Genomic DNA, 18,349 nt, shown 5'->3' with positions numbered 1-18,349 from the left:
GGACTGCTTCTTAAACTCTTCAACAGAGCAGGGGGAATTTCCTGTTTTCCCTCTTGCTCACTGAGAAAGCAGGCTGGGTTGGGGCTGGAAAGACTTATAAAGCCCAGGGTGCCCAAGGATAAGAAATTCCACTCCAGTGCTGCCTTCCCTGCTCCCCCCAACCTTGCAGGGGGCTCTGCTGGCATCTCACACTGGCTGGCTGAGTGCTCACTGCCTGCATTGCGCCAACACAGCTGCCTGCAGCCCCAGAGAGCTTTCATAGCAGCAGGGTCAAGTGGCTGAATGAAGTTTCATAAAAGAGGGCTGGAAGGAGAATGCCTGAAGATACTGGTGAGTGGGACATCACGGGGCATTCAGAATAACCACAAAGGCTGTTTTCACAAATTCAGGGGTGGGGGGATTGAAGAGAAGTGAGACTGAAGACAAAACAATTTCATAGTGTTTGGCATGCTCTAAAATTAGTGCTGTAATGGATCTCATCAGCCAGCATTTATTTCCATTCTAAAGACAAGAATTCAAATAAGCAAGCTGCAAGCACTTGCTTTGCTCAGGAGCCAACCTCTAAGACAGGCAGCAATGGGAGCCCAGTGGTTCCATTCCTGCTGTCTCTTGCCTGGGGCTTTCATAAATGACAGCTCAAGCTGGAGACTGTTTCACTTGACCACATTACAGAGCCTCTGGAGCAGGCAGGGTCAGGCTGTCCACGGTGGAGCTGATCTGGAACTTTCCTGCATTCATACAAGTGTACAAGACAACTGAGGGAGTCCCAGAATTATTCTGCCTGGACAGGACCTGAAACTGCAGGATACACACCATGCTTTGAGAAATGCCTACTGTTAATCATCCGGATGGATCTCACTCCTGCTGCCCCCAAGGAACAAGCCCTGCTCACCCAGCTCATGCCTGGGCCAGCTCTCGCCCCCCTGGGCTCAAATCCACTCAAGCCCCAAAACCATCCATATGGGCCATCATATCCCAGGAAGATGTGCTGGAAACATCAGCATCCCACTTGCTGACACCCTGAGGACCTCACCCACAATGTTCTGACGCAAGCAAAGACTACATGGTTTTTAGTTGAAAAAGCAAGCACTACAGGTTTTATATTGCAGCTCTCATAGAATCATAGAATACTTTGGGTTGGAAAGAACCTTTAAAGATCATCTAGTCCTACCCCCTGCAGTGACCAGGGACATCTTCCATTGGATCAGCTTGCTCAGAGGGCCATTCAACCTGATCTTGAATGTTTCCAGGAATGGAGCACTTACCACCTCTGTGAGCAACTTCTTCCAGTGTTTCACCACCTTCATAGTTATGCTCCTTCTCTTTCAAGCATGCATGCACCAGGTAAAGGAACCTAACACACCAGGAGGGACACACAGCACTGCCTGCATAGCTCTGGAAAGGCCACCAAGATGAGCAATTGGAGCACTGATATGATGCTCCTGTTGCTCTTTCAGAGCTTCAGAACTAATCTCTGATGGGAGAGAACTGGCAGCATCACTCAGCTATGAGGTGTCAGGAATATTTCAGGCAGGCAGATATTCCCATGCAGAAACAAGTCACCTCCTCACTCCCCCAGCTGCCTCCCTTTGCATTATTGCTAACATGGCTGTGACTCACTAGAGTTGGGTTTATATTAAACTCCTGAAACAGATTGTTTGGCTGTTATGTAAATCCAGTAAATGTTAAAATACTAGAATAAATCAGTCAAGCAGTTAGTGCAGGCAGCTCTCCAGAGACAGCCAAGAGTGTATTTTTACTTTATAAAAGGGAGAGGTGGCCAGAGATGAGGGGGAAAAAATAGTAATTAAAAAGAAATCAATCACAGCAGGCTTTGAGCAGGGTGAGCCCTGTGCTTGTGGCTGCAGGAACCCCATCAGTGCTGCTACCAGTACTCTGCCCTGCTACATACAGGCAAATCACCCAACTGCCACTCTGCAGAGGTGAAGCAGTGCAGCATCACACCATGCCGCTCAGGGGCGGTCACTCTGATAGTAGTGATGCCAAGGACTTTAGCCATACCATGCTTTAATATAAAACAAGCCCCAAACAAGGCATGAGGGTGCTACTTTCCATCCTTCTACTGGCAGGGAGGTCCCAGCTCTAGGAGCTGCCCCTCTCCCGTGGAGCAGAGGACATTTGCCACCCAGTCTTCTGCTCCCAGGGACATGAGCAAGCAGGCACAGGAACAGATTGTAGAATTTGCAAACACAAGTGTTTTGAGCAGAAACCTGACTCCCGGATTTGAAACAGCCTCCAGGCCAAAGGATTAGTCAGAAAAATTATCTGGCAAATAATCTGCAACAATAAGCAAACCCAGAGCATAGCACCATCTGCTCACCAACACCTCCTAAGATAGAAAGCAGGAGCCTTCAAAGTGAAGTCTTCACTTTGCATCTAATTGTTAACCACTGAGCCATCAGACTCCAAATGCTCTTTTACCAAGCTTAGCAACAAAAAAGGAAGCAGGTAGAAATTAACCCCCCAGATCTCAGTTGTAAAACGTGTTAGTTGAGCTGCCACTAGAATGGGCCACATGGCTCAAGCAAAGAACCCACTCAGCTGTGTCCTTAGGTACGTGAGCCCCTCCAGGATTGGGACACCACTGGGCACATCTGGAGAGGCACATCTGGGCAGGGAACAGTGACCCGCCTGGGCTGTGTGCTGGCAGAGCACAAGTTCCATTTATAACTCCCCCAGAGATGAGACTGTAGAGCAACACAGCACTGAAATGAAGCAGAAGAGTTCTCTGAGTTCTGTTTAATTATAGTCTGGGAAAGTCTCTGCTTTTGTTAAACACTGCCTCAATAGAACAGAGCTGAGTAAGTCACCAGTGGTAAAAAACATAATCTTTAGCTACAAGGTGTTATTATTATAGGCTTAATATCAAAATGGCTTATAACATTAGACTGGAGCAAATGCTCCCAGCCTTGGCAAGACTTGGGGTCTATGTTACACACCTACAGAAACACTTGAGGTTCATGTGGGAGTCTCCTGTCTGGAGAAGAAAGGCATTGATTTGCACCAGGTTTCAATGGCACAGCAAAGCTGGTTAGAGAGATTATAAAATGTGCATGTTGTAACGAGCACCAGCAGGGACAGAAGCCAGCAAAGCAGCAAGGCCAGTGAAATCAGTGGCAGGAATTGATCTCACTAACTGGGGCCAGCAGCATTGCACATAGGTGGCTGCAGAAACTCCAGGCACAAATCACACAAGCGTAGGACATCAGTGAAAAGCTCTGCAGGTTTCTGAATACTGAGGGCACCTGGACCAGCACCGTATGAACTTATGCCATGGTTAACCTCAGGCTACTGCTTCCTCACTTTCCCCTTCTGCAAAACAGAGGTGATCACATATAAACACTTAGGTAAAAGGATTTGGAGCAGGGTGTTAAGCAGTATTACTGCTACTGAGTCTGCTCTTAGGGAATCCAACCTGCAGCAAGCAGCCACTGATACGAGGCATGGCTGCCACATGCAGCCACCCCCAGGCTGACTGCCATCTCAAACCCCCAAACCACTACAAGTAACACTTGTACCAGTCAGACTTGGGAGAAACCTCAGCATTTAAGGCTCTTTTTGAGCATTCACTGAAGAAGAATCTCTCCCTTCTCAAGTTGAAAAACAAATCCTCCCTCTGTCTTCTATTTGCTAATTAAATGTGTTCATTGTATTCAGATCTCATTTTTTGTGCATAATGTTTTGACCATCTGTTTGATTAAAAAAGAACCCAAGCACCCAGCTTCATTAAGCCAGTTAGATGCATTGGTTAATATTCTGAAGTACTTCACCATTATCCTCCCCAGTTATTAAATCTCCTCTGAGGATCTTTTTCCAGCTGGTTCTGGTATGAGCAGAATTGCTGACTGAAGCCCTTGACCTTTCCCTCTCCATAACATCTTCTCCCTCTACCCAACCATCCATTCCTGTGAAAAAAATCACACCAAATCTTAACCACTGCAAAACACTTGAGTCCAGAAGGAAAAACGCTCCAGAAGCTGATAGGTGGCAGGGTAGCAGATAGGACTGACAGAGAGAGATGCTCTGCGCGTATCTAGCTTGTCTTCCTTTCAGAAGGAAACCAGGTTGAATAATTTATGTACTTTTTACAGCAAGCTCTGATTTACCTCTGATTTACCTGGTTCAAGTCCCACCTCCTGGCCCCAGCTGCCACCAAGTCCTCCCATCTTCAGAAGGAACTGCAAGAAGCAACGATGAAACTCTGTGCTCACGTTCATTATGGCCTCATGACTGCTTTTCCTTCCTGAACCAGCACCAAGTTTGAGACATAGGTCAACAACTTCTAGAAGACAAGCCAGCAGATCATGTCTAGGAAAAACCACATGAGTCAGGCCACATATCCACCTTGTCCTCATCTGTCCCCAAGAGGGGCCAGCAGTGGGTGATTGGAGGGGTACAAGTGCAGGAATGAAGAGTTTAAAAACAGTAATGGTATTGAGGAAGAATTCAGAGTTGCCTCCCAGCTTCAAGCAGTCACTTGGTGAGCCCTGAGCAACTCTGAAGCTGTCTACCACCACTTTGAGGCTACTTACATTTTCAATTGCCACAGCACTGCAGGGAACTGAGCTCTGCAATGTGACAGCACTGCACAGAAAGCACTATCTGAGCCATACCTGCCAGCCACACTGGGAGATTGGGGCATCCCCACCACCCATTTCACACGGTGTCAGAGAGAATAAGTCACAGAAACACACATTCATTGCCCCATGGCAGACCCCAGCACAGGAGCTGCAGGAAGCCAATGCTTCTGTGCAGAGCAAGAAGGAAGGGCAAGGGGAGCAACCGCTGTCTTCAACTTGCTTCTGCAATCCCATCCCAACCAGGATTACCGAAAGAAAACAGCCACTGGTATAAAAGGTGGCTACACTTGTGAGAAATCACTTAGCAGTAATTTAACTGAAGGAAGAAGAAATGAAGAGTTAAATGCAGCTGTGATTTGACATGGGCTGACCTGGGGCCTGAGGAGAACCTTAACAACAGCTCCTTGAGGCCAGGCTGTTCTCCTTGGTTCACACTGTAATTACCTTCCCCTTTCTGACATCCAGGCAGAAAGCTGAGACCAGCACTTGAAAATCTGGCCAGGTTCTTGTAACTTTTCAATAGCCTGGCAACACCACCAGTTAATACAGATCTCACTGCCCGCTGTGCTTAATGCTGTAAGGCACACTGAAAGGCAAGCTTTGGCTCCAAGAGCTTATAATCAAAGCAGGAATTAGAGAGCTTCAGAAGTGTCAGGGTTGAAGCTGGCTGGTAGCTAAACACCACTCAGCCCCTTGCTCACTCCCCCCAGCAGTGCCATAGGGGAGAGAATGGAGGGGAGGAGGGGAGTTAAAATCCTTAGGTTGAGATAAAGACAGTTATCAACATTATTCTCATCCTAAATCCAAACCACAGCATTGCACCAGCTATTAGGAAGAAAATTAATTCTATCCCAACCGAAGCCAGGACATAAATGATCCCCAAAGGCCAGGGCATTTAACTGGGTGCTAAACTCACTCCCTGGAAAGTCTAACCCCAACCAGCACCCGCACAAACAAGCCTGTTATGTCTGTTTAGGGAGAACCCTACCAAGTGACACAGGGCATCTGAGGTGTGATTTCTCAAAATGCTCATACAATATAACAGCATGTGTGACATACTGACCCCTCAGTAGATGGGTCACAACCCCAGACTTAAAAAGAGATGCCACTGCCTCCTTAATGCTTCCTTTCATTTGCCTTCCATGTTTGGAGCTTTCCAAAGTTAAGGTTTCAACTGTTTCTCTATGATGCTACGGTATTTCTGTATGTCATTTATAAATGACATGGTGAAAGGCACCCAGTTACAGGCCTCCAGCAGGTTTTAAAGGCACCTAAATACCATGCCCTGGCTGTACATGGAGCTCTTAATTTGGACCCCGGAGCAGGATACAGAGAGCTCTGAAAAGCTGCAGGCAAGGTGAGCTAATAAGCTCCCCAATGCTTCTTCATGGGTGCAAAGCTTTGGTGAAATCTTAATCCAGCTACACTGAAGAGCCAACAACTCTGCAGCCCCTCAGAGAGGGGAGGAATGCAGGATCAGGCCTCCTTCCTGACAAGCTCTGCCTCCCTGAATCCACAGCCTTCCCCTGGGGAGACAGTCAAAGAAAAGGGAGAGCACAGAGGGCTGGGTATGAGGTCCTGGGAAACACAAACCAAGCTGTTCTTCTGCATCTCCACAAGTAGCCTTAAGGAGAAATTCAAATTGCACAGGTCTAATTCAGCCTGTTCTTGAAGTGCCACCAAGGAGTAGGAGAGCTCTGCTGCATGTGCCATGAGCCATGCAAAAATCAAGGGACTAACAGGGCTGGAAAACTAACTCCTACATTAGTCAAACTCAACAGCAGTGCTGGCTGTCGGCCAGGGGTTACTCCAGATAGGCTGTGTCCTGCAACTTGGTCTTTGGCTGCTTTACACACTGCTTTCCTCACTCATGTCCACAGCAGGGACAATGATCTTGTCCCTCTGCTGAAGGGGCCACAGGTCCCAACAGGAAGAACGCAAGGCTGAGGATTTCTAAAGGGACAAATGCACTTCCCTAAATTCCCTTTATTCAGGCTGAATCCACCTCCTGCCACTGACTCCAATCATCTTCCCAGTACATCAGTTCTGGTGTTCAGGTCAGTACCCATGGGAGTAGGAAGCATTTCACCCATTTGGGAAGAAAGCAACAGCCTCACAGGGAAAGTTGTCCCCCAATAACCCAAACAGTGCAAACAAGGTCATGGCTGGTCCCACCTCCCTGCCACCCGATGAACAGCGTGACCCAGGCAACCTGTGCCAAAGCTGATAACAACATAAGCCCCACGGCATTATGTGAAGTATGAATTACATTTCCCAGTGAATTACACCTCCCAGTGAAACCACCAGGCCCCCAAACCCGAAAATTCCCTTCAGTGTTTTGTCTTCTGGGAATTGGCCAATGCATCAGCCAGGGGACAGAAGGATGCTACTGCCTGGGAGAGACCTGCAGCAGTACACGCTGTACTGTAATGCAGAAGGGACACCTACCCTTCAATTTGCTCCCCTCTCTCTCAAGCTTCCTTTTTGTTTCTCTTAAGATGATGTCTGGACACATTACAGCAGAAATTTTATTCTTAATTTGTCCCTTGGGTGTTTTGCTGACCCTACCAAGAACTATATTTAAATGTGCAATTTCCTGGCTGGGCTCATTTGCAGTCCCTTCCCCCCTGGCTGCCTCTGCGAGGCTGGCCCAGAATCCAATTACCCACTACCACCCTTTAAATCAAAGGGATTAAAAAACTCCAACAAGAAAAAATAAAATTAAGGATTTTAATTACATCGTTCTTATTATCTGTCTAAAGACTTACAATTCCCATGCTCTCTGGGAGGTGGGCTTGAAAGGCTAGAAAATTACAAGCTTCCAAGAAGACAAAATTGTAGCCAGAAAAGTTTGAGAGAGACTGCCCACCCAAATGTATGCTTTAATACACTGCAGGCCAGACACAGGACCAGGGGAAGGAGTTGATGCTCCCCAGCATCTGTGTGAGAGATGTGGCAAGCCCAAGTGGATTTGCCATTTGCCTTAGAGCAGGCCAATCACAAGTGCCTCAGCCTGGACACCACAGTTCCCAACTGCCAGCACTGCTCAGCCTGGGAGGTACCAAAGCTGCAGAAAGGTTCAGAGCAGGTGAAGGACTTTGCTGCAGCTGGAAATCGTGCTTCTCCATGCCTGCAACGAGGAGTGGCTGGGATGACTTTGCTTCAAGGTATTAACTGTCCAGGTACAAGCAAGCTGCCTTCAGCTGGTGGCAGGAGCTCGGTCCATCCTGAGCAGTGCAGTCACCTGAGTTTCACTCAGCCTCCTGCCCCTCAGGAGTCACATCCGCCACCAAATGAGGGGACTGCAGAAATCCCACAGATGAACAAGTAAGCTCTTTTATGAGAGAGTGTTAGCCAGCTCTGCCTCCTGGGGAGTGCAGCAGGAAGACACTTTGTATGAGTCACAGCCTTCTTGCCAAGAAAGTAGAACAAGGACTGCAGAGGCACCAAGTTACCTGCAGGTCATGACAGTGGAACAGACAGCTTCAGAGAGGCTCAAATCAGCACACTTGCACGGTGGGAGAGGGATTCTCTACAGGAGTGAGCACTGCCAAGAGCACAATGATGAAGTATCTTTCTTCACTGACTCCCCAGTCCCGTACCCTTCTTTTAGAAGGGAACAGACACACATGGACAGAGCTCTCATGCTTTTGCAGAAAGCCATCATTAGGAAGAGCAAATTCCCCAGGACATGAACAACTCTGAACCACGTTCCTCTTCTCCTGCATGCAGTTACATAAACAACTTCCAAAGACACTCTGCAGAGCTCCCCAACATGCTAGAAAACAGTTTGATGGTGAAGTGTCAGCACATTTCTAGGTTAATAAAAATTGAGGCACAGAAGAGAGAAAGAAGGAGGCTGTCTTAGACAAAGAGACTGGAATGGATTTCACAGCAGGAGAATGTTTCAGGCCAAGGAAATATTTATTCACACCTAAAGAGCATGGAATATTAAACACTCTGGAAGGTTTTCTTTCCTCCACAAGATTTTAGTGGAATGAGACTCGCAGCACTGCAGTAACTACAACACACCCTCAATGAATCCAGGTGGTTTTATTCAGCTTACTGCAAAGCTTCAAACATCCCTTGGCATTGCAGCCATGCCACTAGCAGGAGGCTGGTGAACCTACTGCAAGCAGCAAGAAAGGGCAAGCAGCCTCATCACGGAAAGCAGCAAGGGTGAGGGACACCTCTGGGAATAGAGAGGGCTTCCCAGGGAAGCTGAGCAGGAACGGAACCAAAAGCAGCCCAGCAACACATTACTCTGGAGTCAAATCAGACACATCACTTTAACAAACAGCTCTTCAGCCTCACATCCCCAGCACATCTGCAGCTCTTTCACTCAGACCTGGAGACTTACTCTCCATTGCTGTGGCATTTCAGACACAGTTATCACCTGTGTCTGATGCTCTACAGAGAGAGCACTTATCCCTGCTGTGAAGTTTATGCTCTTAACACAAGAAACAAGGAGCCAAGCAGACAGCTGTTGGGACAAGCATAGGGAAAGCTGTACTGGTTTTGCTCATTCATTCATTCCTTTGGTGGCTGGGAGGACATGCCACAGAAGAACCAATTCTCACAAGTGGGGCATAACCTTAGATTGCCTTTTTGCATCTGTGATAATCACTCTGGATGGCAGACAGAGAGCAGTGGCTTTTGCATGGAGCAGAGCCACTTTTTGGCTCCTTGGAAACAGCAAACCCTGAAAAAAATAACAAAAAAAAGCCAGCTCTGTCCTGCAGCCTGACTTAAATCAATCTATCTGGTAGGAAGCAACTGGACTCCCAGGAATTGCTGTGACTAAACCATGCCTTTTTAGTCTGGCTTCAAGGCCAATTACAAGCACATCAATACTGTATGAGAAAGCAAAATGCAGAAGCCTCAGAGTACAGAAACATGCTCAAAGAGGTGCCTGATCTCTCTAACATGGAAGTGCACAGTAGTAACGCAGCCTGATTTGCCAGTTGAGAGCACTTAAGTTCATGACCATCACTACAAGACATAATGCCTATGTCACACCCTCAAATGGACTAGACTGACCTGACAGCACTGTAGAAGCTCCAAGCCCTCTCAAGTTTGCATAAAACCCTTCTGCCTCTTTCCTCAGATGTTCACACTCCCCCAGCCTTTCCTCTGCCAGTGCTGTGCACATAAGAAGCTGAGCCAGAGGACCTTGTTCTCACCATTCCAAAAAATCATACTCTGCACAAGCAGTAATGTCATGCCCCAGCCCAGAGGCAGAGGCACACTTTTCTGTTCCCTCTGTTGGTCTGACAAAGCTGCACTGAGACATCTTCCACATGTCCAGGCCCATTTCTCAGCCTGGCGATGAGGTGATGACACAGCAAGACAAAAAAACCCCTCATCTCGGGGTCAGTTTTGCACTGCCTCACAGAGCTGGGAACCTCAGATATTATTAACCTTTGTCAGTCAAGCTACAGAAAGGTCAATCTGGACTTCAGCATCAAAACATCTCATCAGTAAGAGGTCAATGGGTGAATCTTCTGTCCTCATACTGCCACTTGAGGCAGGCACATCATTAGCACAGACAGACTGAGGCCTTGGTTCAGGCACAAACAATATACAGAAGAGCACTACCCAGACCGCATTAACAAGAGCAGGCATTAGTGCCAAAGTTAAAGCTTCACTTGTCCAAGTGGTTGGGTCATGCATGTGTACTGTAATAACTTTTGTTACAGGAACACTGCACCAGGTCCTGCTGACTTTCAAGTATCTTGATTTCTTTGGCACAGGGCTACTGCCTTCTGTATCATCAGTATCCAAACCAAGTTCTCTCTTCTTCCCTCCCAGTTTTTCCATACTGGTCTGTAACCATTCATAAAAGAGAGGGAGGACAGCTTTGAAGAAATAGAATACACTTTTCTGAGGCAGCACTCGCACTCAACTCCCTTGAGGGGACAATCCATTCTTTTTCTTTCATGCTACTGTCAATCACTTTTCACATGTTGCAGTAAGGAAGCTTCCTTCCCTGTGATTCATCCCCAGATTGCATCCATCCCCGGCTCCTAATAAGGAGGCAGCTCACATATCTTCCAGCTTCTTTTCCATGAACAGATAAGGCCCCATGTGCTGTATGAGGGGAGGAGAGGGTCAGGTAGCAGACACCCAGCATGAAGCAACAGCTACAGATCTTCTTCTAGCAGGGGTCCCTTCGAACATCCCAATTTCTCTCTGAGAACACACATCAGAGGAGCAGATCAGACTAAGACCACCAGCTGTGTCCAGCACATGAGGAGGTCTGGAGGCAGAACAGCTCCAGCAATGCCAGCATGCTGCCATACCATAGTGAGGAAGCACAAAGGCAGGAGCTAGTTGAGAGTAACTTGACAGAGCTGATGCAACAGCATGGGAGCTGGTAATGAGAGCCAGCCTCAGGGAGGTGTGCATGCCACAGTACTCTGCAAAGCTGTGCTGGCACATTTTCTTTCCTCCTGTTACCCGAGTCCTTCAGCTTTATCTACTCTAGATGTGACAGCCTGCAACTGCAGGCTTCATGAGGCTGTGTTCATGATACTTGCATATAAAAAAAAAATCCTGTCCTCACCAGCAATTTTGTTGTTTTAGGACTCATTTCTATAGAACAGAAACCTGAACTACTGCCTAGAGTAGGAGAGTGGAAGAAAAGACAGACCCCCATGATAAAGTCTCTCATGACTACAAGGGATCAACAGCAAAACAGTCTTTGAGTTATTATGTATAACATGCAAAAGTAGGGCAAAACCAAGACAAACTATGGGGTGGCTGGTCCAAGCTTTGCTGCACTCAAGAGCGCAAGATAAAACTGTGAGTAAGCTCTGCAACAGAAGGACAACTGAGGAACACAAGCCACCAGATGGACTGCATCTGACTGCAGAGCACTGCCCCAGCACAGTACCAAACTGTCAAATGTAGGCTCTACAGTCCAGGTCACTGGAGTATGATGATCTCACACCTTGGTACGACTGATTTACACCTTCACCACAGTCACAAAAACACTAACACATCCTCAGAAAGTGTTATTCAGCCTGGGCTTCCACAGCACTTCTTTATTCCCTCTTCTTTTCCCACCCAGCTGAGCCCCTCACATCTGCTTCTAGTTTAACACTCAAGCTAAGCACTCAGTGTTTGGGTCTATCTGTGAACTGGAGCTCTAGGTTACCAAGGAAATCTGTAGCCAGAGGAAACAACTGAATGAGTCTTCTTTGCATTAATTTCATGTCCTACATACCAAGTCATCCTTTTCCCTTGAAAGCTTTGTTGTGGCTCTGTAGGACTTGCTTCTGCATATCATGCTTAGAGTTCAACAGCCATACCAGAAGTCCATGTAAAGTGAAAATACCAGGGAAGACTTTTTTCCTCTGAAGAAAATGTTCTCTGCACAGCTGTGCAAAGCCAGGAGTCTTGCCCTGAACATCTTCCCCACTGGAACAGGGACCTAACATCCATCCAAAATGTGTCATTAATACCTCGTCCTCAGAATGTTACACAATTATGGAGCCACTTGGCTGAGAAAAACAATCAGCACACCCCAGAAACCTTCACAGGATATTGCAGAGGAACTGCAGGTCTCAGGGAGCTGCTCTCTTCCTCCCACCTTGGCACACAGCTCTCTGCTCCTGATGGCTTAATACAGACCCTCTGCTCCACCTCTACTCTGCAGCAAGGACTCTAAATAGGCTCTGCTGTCAGCTGAAAAGGCTGGGAGTCTTCCTCACTTCACTGGTGTGAGTGAGTGGAAACTACTGGAAAGAGGGAATTGCAGAAGGTAGCAAAAAAAAGTGAGGCAATGAATTTGGCTCCACTGATCTCAGGGGAGCAGTTGCCTCTCAGTTCCAGCATCGGCAGAAAGGAAGGCTGGACTTCCATGGCTTTCCTGCTTGTTCAAGACATACACAGGCTGTTGTGCAGAGCATAACATGGGAATAAGAAAAAGGGAAAGGATGTCTATGTCTCAAAGACATATATTCAAGTGCTGTTCCAGCAGACAGTGGCACATCACAACCTTGCTGTTTACACTCACACTAGAATAATTAGAGCAGTCACTGTTAACTAGCTAACAACTTCACTATACACTTTGAACAATACTGAAGAATTAATCACAACATTTCACAGCCTTCCCTGAACACACCAATCTGCAGAAACACTGAAACCACCCCAGAGACAAAGCAGCTATATTAATCCCACACGGCTTCTGGCAGAAAGAACTACAAAGATTTCAGAGGTACTCACCCTAAAATAATGCCTGCTCAGGGAAGCAACCCAAAAGAAACAAGTCCTCAACAAACCACACCTTTATCCACAAGGCATGACTCAGCTCATGCACTGGATGCCATCAGAAATAAAATACAAGGGTTCATATTCAGCCAGGTTCACTCCCTAAACCAGCAGGTTTCTGGGCTAAGAAGCCCACAGCTGGTATGGGACAGCCTTCCCTTTCAGCCACAAGCCTCTACCCACTGTGTCCTCAGAAAGTTTTGACCTCTCAGAACTTCTCCATCCAGGGACCCCAGCACGTGAAAGCAATAAAGAAAAATTCTCCAATGTCATGCACTTCACACATATTTATGCTTCTCCCTTTGTCCATATCACTTCAGCCAAAAACAAAACTGAAAACAGCAACGGAACAGGAAAATGTTTCTAAAGACTTAACCCAGTAGGAAAAGTGACTAACAAATCCAGACTGCAAATTCCTAAACAAGTTAGAATGCAAGTTATGCAGTGCTTGACCCTGTCATTAATGATGAACTCTATAAAATTACTGTATTTGCATAGGGTACAGGGAAAAAATAGACTGAAAAGCAACACAGTAGCTGGAAACTAGGAAAATAGGAAAGGTTGTGTCAGATTTCCAGATGGATTTTTTGATAGCCCTGATATTTCATTCTGGAAAACAATGCTACAGTTGGTAATTGATAGCAACTCTTGAAGAAAGGCATAAGCCTCCCCTAGGAACCCACAGAGACCTCAGTGCTTCACCACATCTCTGGTTTTATTGCTTTTTCCCTGTGCCTGTCCCCAGGTACTACCTCTCACCCAGACCAACACCAGGAGCTCCCATCCTCAGGACGGGCAGCTCCTGAGGCATATGACAACTGCTGGTGCAGGGCTGCCACTTCTGCCCGGAGCCTGAGCAGCTCCATTTCTTGACACTTCTGTCACATCCCGATCTGGTGCAGATGTTCCTAACTGAGCATGTTTTCCTGTGGTTAAAGACTCTGTCCTTCCTGTTGGGAACTGCATAAGCCTGAGAAACATATCAGTTTCAAAGGAAACCGACATGTATACTTACATGTTCAGAAACATGCAGGTATACTTACACCTCACCTACCACCACAAGTCAGCAACCACCCTCCCACTCACCCATGAAAAGTCACTGCACCTTCTTCCACCTGTATCTTTCAGATTAGTGTCCTACCCAATCTATGAATTATCAGCATTTCTCCTCTCTAGATTTCAGACATTTTTCTCCAACCACAGCTTAACTGATACCTTAATTAAAACATGCCTGATTACCTGACATTATTTGATATCATTCATTTATCTGCTGTACCCAATGCTTTGTCTATCACAGACATCTCTACCTGACCTTCAGATCTGCCACCACGATTGCAGTATGTCAGCAATTGCTTCTGTACACTTCAATCATCACCACTGCTTTTACAAAGAGCCACCCACATTCATTTCTTCAACCACATATTTTCTGCTGATGGGTCACCGCCCTGCATGTTGGATGCTTGCTTCCCAAAGCAAGTGACATCCTATGCCAAAAAATAAAGGACTGAAGAACAGAGAAGAAACCATTAAGGGAATGACATAAGAGGAAGGATTTTGATAAGGGGTACTGTAGAGGTAGTTTTCCCCAGATGTGTCCAAGGTCCTACCTTTCAAGGTACAAGCCAACAACATTTTATCTCATACAGACTTTATATTTGGCTTCACACTGACAGCCCAGTTCTCACTTTCATCCAAAAGACAAAGGGGTAACTTGCCTCTTCACTGGTTCTCAGCAAAGGAACAGTCTCAGCTTCCTGTCTTCTCCAACGGCCAAACTTCAGCAGCAATGCAGGGCTGAGCAGCAGCAAACATCTGGCAGAGGCTGTGCAGGAAGAAATCCCCCACCCCAAGTTAGAGATGGGTAGAAACTCGCACAAAAGCAAAGCCTGCCTCATCTCACACCCAGTGTTTGTCAGTGCCTTTTGCTGCTGAACAGACCCAGCCACCTGCACTTTAGGGCAGCAATAGGTATGCTCTCTCCAGGCATCTTCAAAGCAGAGTAATTGCACATATTGATTTCAGATGTTATCAGACAAACTGCTCCTACAACTCCAGCACAGAAAATCCTCACACTGAGCTCCTCACTAACACACACACACTTTCTCTTCCACTTCTTTGGCACACTCTGATTTGCATCAGATCTATCCTCTCTGCCCCTCAGGCAGGCAGATGCAGCCTCTGGAGACACGAGCTACCCTGCTAATAGCCTGCAGAAGCCATGAAGCACCCTCAGCCTTTTCCTGAACCCTCTTACTAAAGAGGTTTCTCCTCCCCCTGCTCCCAGGTAGCAGTGACTCTAGAAAGGCTCTCCTAAGGTCAGGACTGACATGTAACAGAAGACTTGGCTTTCAGACAGGACTCCTCTGTCTGCAGAGGCTGGCACAAACGACTGGGTTCATACACCCTTCAGTAACTGCAGGGAACTAAAACCAGCAAGAAGAGATGCTGTACTCTGGCAAGCAGATCCTTGGCTGAAGTACAGTGACACATAGCACAGTGCCACCTCTTCAAACCCAGCCAAGGTCTAAACCACACAAGCACTTGTGGTGACTGCTACCTAAACAGAGCTTCTTCCTCCATCAAACAGAACACTGCTGCACTGTCCTTCTACATACCTCCTCTGCTGTAGGCTGACGGGATTCCCACTGTAGCCACCACACAAGAGCCCATAAGGGAAATGCCACAGTCTCTCCCTAGCAAAAGAAAACTGAGCCTTGAAAGTCTGGTTAGTACAAGGACAATTAATTGTATCAGGCAAGACATCTAGCGCTTAACAAACACCCTAATTTGGATTTGAAAGCCAGAGCAGAAGTAAAGAACCAGCAGGCTGTGTGCAGTGGTGGGGGCACCTTGATGCTCTCTGGGGCAAGGTCTCCTTGCGGCTCAGTGCCAGAAGCAGCTGGATGAGCAGCTCTGCCCACTCTCTCTGGGCTATGAACTGTCCTGGGAGCATATGCACACACATGTCCCACTTCAAGCATTCCAGCTTCAACCCCCAAGACATGCCAAAAGCAAGAAGAAATAGCTCGAGACAGCTCCAGATTGAAGGTTTTCACACCCGTGAACACAGTACACAGTAGCCCAGTACCTACTGTGTCTTAAAGCCCAGCCTTCACACCGTATCAAACAATAACATACCTGAACTCCTCGCCAGAATGGTAAGAGGCTGGTGCTTGGTGCTTATGCTCCTGGTTGCTAAGATCTGCCCTTCTCAGGTACAAGCTGAAGAAGCAAGCCCAGGAAAGCATTTATTGCTACGTCTGGAGATTAATCCTAGTCACACCACACACCCCAGCCTGAGCACAGGGTGCAGCACAGCAAGCCAAGCCTTGTGCAGGGACATGCTGGAGCACGGCCCCAGCATGGTTTTTCTCTCCAAGCAACTGAGATAATAGCTCCCTGCTTGCCTTATCCAGTTTCAAAAGCAACACTTCAAAGCCATCCCATGTCAAACACCAGAACAAATTGAAGCTGCCAGAGATGCCTCACAGGGAGGAAATTAACACACAATGGGAAGTGGCACTGTTAACCTCAACCACAGACTACTGCAAATAGAAAGGCAAGGTTCCCATTAAACAAAACCTATCCCATTAAGTTACAACTACAACAGACTGTCAATTTCAGCTCCACCGGAGCCGCTGAAGAAAGCTGTATCCCTGCAGGATCAGCAGTTTTCCTCGCTCACTGCACACAGGCCATTGAGAGCTGCGCTTTATTTACCTCAGAGCAAGGTAAGCATAGGGAGGAAGACAAATCCTCTTCGCTCCAGCCTGGCGTGTGCTCTAAGACCGTGCGAGGGCAGCTCAGACCGAAGCACTGACCCCGAGACAACCCAAGCCCTGAGGAGCTCACAGTGGTCCCCAAGGGCAGCAATGCCTGGGAGGCTGTGACAAACCCGCACGGAGCTCACCACACCTCGCACCTCCTCTGCCCCCCTCAAGAAAACGGAGCGGTGCGGCGAGTAAACTGCTCGAAATCACGGGATTTTCTTTAAGGATTTGGGTTTTCCCATTTATTTTGGGCTCGGTAAAAGCAACCCCTCCGGAGCTGCGGCTGCCCGGCGCCGCCCGGGGGATGAGGCAGCACCGGCCTGAGGGAACCCCCGCACACCGCCTCCGATAACAGCAGCTCGCACCGCACCGCACCGCACCGCGCCCTGCCCCACCGCACCGCTGCCCGCGGAGCAAACCCGGCTGTTCTCCCCCCCCGCCCTGCACCCGCCACGCTGCACCTGCTCCAGGCCGGGGAGCGGCCGCCGAGGTCCCGGACGGCAGCGGGGCGGGAGCGCGGCCCCTCACGCTGAGGTGACCGGAGCCCACCCGCTCACCTGCGCCGCTGCTCCCCGGCCGCGCGCGCTGCCCGCCATTGGCCGCGCACGGGCCCCGAGCGCCCCCGCCCGCGGGCCGTAAGGAACCGCCCGCCCGCCCGCTCCCATTGGCTGGCGCCGGCCGCACCTCCCGCCGGCCGCTGCCCGTGAGGGTGAGGCGGTGCTGGGGCTGCCGCCGTGCCCTGACCAGACGCGCGTTTTGGGGTAAAACAGCCCTTTTTCGGGGCTGTGTGGTGCCCACTTGAAGCACTGGGGGGGCTGGGGGCAGGTTCCTGGGTTCAGACACTGGGATTTTTGCCGGCATCAGCAGGCTCCGCTGGGCCTGGGGCAGTGGTGCCAGGCAGAAGGATGGGGTGAGACGGAGCCGGTGTGGGCACGCCGGTGGCTGCTCCCTGGGTCACCGGTGGCTGGGCTGTGGGTGGTTCTCCTGGTGCCAGAGCAGCGTGTTCTCCTCTGGCACTGAGGGGGCGGCGGTGGGAGCGCACCTCACACATCCTGGGCGGGGTGGAATTGCTCTCGGGGGTGCTGGCATGGGACAGTGTCCCCCCATCCAGGCTCTAACAGTCAACCCTGACCCTTATGTACAAGCATGCTGTGAAGCCTGAAGGCAGTGGGCAGAAACACTGTGTCGTGGTTTGAGGCTGGACCCAGAACACACTGCACACCAGCTAATTCCACTGCCACCGCTCAAGGAATTCCTACAAGCAGATGTCCTCCTATGTTTTATGACTCATGCCTTGGCTTTATATTTCCCTCCCAGTCTCTTTTACCTACTTGGCTCGCAGCTGACTGCCTCCGGGTTGAGGGGTTCCCATTGCAGCCCTGCGCCCAGCTGCGAAGTGTGTTTCCTGTGGGATTCATTGAGGATGTTGGTTTTGTGATAAGTGACTCTCGCTCAGGCTCGCTGGGCTCCGCTGTGACAAGCAGGGTCCCCACCAGGGGATCTTGGCTTTAGCCAGAGAGCAAGAGTTGGATTAAATCAACATCCTGACTCAACCCACTGCAGACTGCTGCTCCTTCCCGCTGGGACAACAAGCAGATAAAAATTGCCTTTCAGTAGGTCTCAAATAATCCTCTGCTTTAGAAACAAATGTATTTCTTACCACGGGTTTCATACCTCAAAGCAACTCAACAGCTTGTGTGCAGC

At 48.6% G+C, this 18,349-nt stretch overlaps 1 protein-coding gene across 2 annotated transcripts in view; it reads right to left on the bottom strand.

The window, feature by feature from the left end:
- Nucleotides 1-17,203, bottom strand: part of CAMKK1 (calcium/calmodulin dependent protein kinase kinase 1) — a 95,618-nt gene extending 78,415 nt beyond the window's left edge. The window contains exon 1 of one of the 2 annotated variants that reach the window (XM_061470396.1): nt 17,107-17,203. The gene's annotated coding sequence lies outside the window, so the exon portion shown is untranslated. Of the gene's footprint in view, nt 1-16,013; nt 16,283-17,106 lie in introns of those variants that run through there. The other variant, XM_061470395.1, reaches the window with a different exon arrangement.
- Nucleotides 17,204-18,349: the final 1,146 nt, after the last annotated feature.

Source organism: Pezoporus flaviventris, unplaced genomic scaffold, assembly GCF_033815535.1.
Source record: "Pezoporus flaviventris isolate CSIRO_AGI_PZ_B2104156 unplaced genomic scaffold, CSIRO_AGI_Pfla_v1 ptg000063l, whole genome shotgun sequence".
Taxonomy (NCBI): Eukaryota; Metazoa; Chordata; class Aves; order Psittaciformes; family Psittacidae; genus Pezoporus; species Pezoporus flaviventris.
The sequence above is the reverse complement of the archived record's forward strand: the minus strand, read 5'-3'. Positions and strand labels throughout refer to the sequence as shown.